Below are 2,529 nucleotides of genomic sequence, written 5' to 3'. Positions count from 1 at the left end.
GAGGCAAGTATTCTAGGCCTTCTCCTCACATACTTTGGACATGTTGTAAGGAGAGACAGTCTTTAGAGAGGGACATCATGCTGGGTAGAGTAGAGGGACAGCACAGGAGGGGAAGAACCTCTATGAGGTGGATTGATTCAGTGACTGGGGTAATCGGGATGGGTATGTCGGAGGCAATGTGATTGGCACAGGATAGAGCACAGTTTAGGGCTGTTGTATGTAGGGTCACTATGAGTCGCAAACAACTCAATGGCACATAACAACAACAACAATATTTAACCAATGCTGCTGCTGCTGTTGTTGTTGTTATTTGCTGTTGAATTGAGCACGACTCATAGCAACGCTGTGAACAAAAGGCCTGAAGCCTTTCTATAACTATCGTCGTTTCTCCAAGTTCATAGAGTTTCCAGAGGCACTCCTGGTACCAAACCTGTCTTAAATGTGTAGCTCCACCAAACACTGTCCAACATCAGCAGACATTATGGTGTTTCACACACACACACACACACACACACACACACACACACACCCAGTGGCACAAGGTTCAGCATCACAGTAAACCCAGATTACCTCTGTGCAGCAAATTAATAAGAGTGCTGTACCACCAATACAGACTGAATTGTTTTTGTTGCTATGTGCCCTCGAATTGCCCACAACTCATTACTCTATGTACACTAGCTCTGAACCCTGCCCTATCCTGAGTCTCTCTCACTGATTCCAACACACCTAATCCCATGGCCCCAGTTACCATGTCAATCTCACTGGGGGCTGGCATCTATGATGTCATCCTATATGATGTCATTTTAAAGACTAAGGTGAGCTGATTCAAGCCATGGTCTTTTCAATCACTTGATAGGCATCTGAAAGCAAGACAATGAATTAGGATGGCAGAGGGTGAAAATCAATGCCTTTGAGTTGTGGTGCTGGAGAAGAGTACTGACTATTCCATGGACGGCCCAAAGTAAAAACAAATATGTCTTGGAAAAAGTGAAACCAGGTTGCTTTTTGGGGTCAATGATAAAGAAACTTCATCTGGCATACTTCAGGCATTTTACGAGGAGAAGTCAGTGTCTGGAGAAAGAAATCCTGCTTAGAAAGGTGGAATGTCAGCAGAGGAAGGCAATAATAACCTCAACAAGATGGACTGACACAGTGACCGTGACAGTGAGTGGGCTGGTGGATGTCAGAGATGGGGGGATGTCGTGGGATAGGGCAGGCTTCAGAGCCACTGAGCATAGGGTCGCAATGCATCATTGTTAACTCAGTGACACATAACAACATACTCAAAAACAGTTCAAGGAGCTAGTCTGCATTATTGTAAATACCTCTATCACGGAACTTTTGCCTGTCCATTAAGCACCTTTTCCTATGTTTAGGTGGCTATTGAAATGTCCTTCTCAGTGAAATGTCTACTTGAATACACTTTTTTAAAGTGTTGTCCTCACTCTAAGACCCTGTGGATTGGGGCTCTGGTTCCCCTGAGCCTTGGCCCCTGGTCTCCCACCAGAGATGTCTTCTCTCAGGGGACAATGATAGAATCTCACGTAAGACGTTTGCTTCTGCATCTACCATTCCCTCCCACCAATGTAGAATGAACATCTGCTATGTGTCAGGCACAGTTCTAGCTCTGAGCGATTACGAATGAGCAGGGTGTAGACTCAGGCCAGGCATATGTACAAGAAGTTTAGGACCGTGGTGAAAAATGACTTCAGAAAGGCCACTCAACCCGGAAGGGGTACAGCTGCCATTACCGTGCAGAACAAGCTGTGATGTTCCCCCAACAAAAGCCACCTCTGTGTTCACACTTCAGTGGGAGATTAACTGAGCTGACCTAGCAAGTTACTTCCAAAACTGAGGTTCCCAGACTCTGTCTGTGTGCCAGGGACAAAGGGGGCCTGGTTGTTGAGGAATGCACATTCCACTGGGTTTTGTTTTCACACTGGGATGGGACAGTGAAAATTCATACAAGCATTTTGGAAAGCAGTTTGGCAACGCATAATATGAAAGACATAAAACATCCCCACCTTTTGACCCAGTAAGTCCATTTCTGGGAATCTATCCTAAGGAAACAAGCTCAAACCGAGATAAAGGCTTAGGCACAAAGACTTTTTATGTGGTCTCATTTATAACTTAAAGGGGGAGGGGGAAAGATACGAACAAGTTCTACGGGCGCTGTATATCACGCAACCCCTTGAGTTACTTTCCTACGTTTCTGACTTCCATTTCAAGTTTTGTTCTTTATATGGATTTAACGTTAAGTCCCCTCTTGGTGCTAGCTGTCACAGAGATTTGTTCCAGTTACAGACCTTCACTAGCCTACCCTCGAGTTTCCAAATTATCCTCTGTCCTGCTCCGAAAAACAGTGGCTGACATTGGGGTGGGGGTAGGACTGAGAAAAACTGGATAAATTATGTTAACTGCATTGAAGCCGATGAGGGAGGGAATAGTTTAAAATTAATATATTTTAGGGCATATGATTATCATAAGAGTCCGGAATAAGGGTTGCAGAGTGGAGTATACTTGGGGTGG

This window comes from Elephantulus edwardii, unplaced genomic scaffold (assembly GCF_000299155.1).
Source record: "Elephantulus edwardii isolate Elephantulus edwardi_28Jun2011 unplaced genomic scaffold, EleEdw1.0 scaffold00035, whole genome shotgun sequence".
NCBI classification, from domain to species: domain Eukaryota; kingdom Metazoa; phylum Chordata; class Mammalia; order Macroscelidea; family Macroscelididae; genus Elephantulus; species Elephantulus edwardii.
This window is presented reverse-complemented; position numbering follows the sequence as displayed.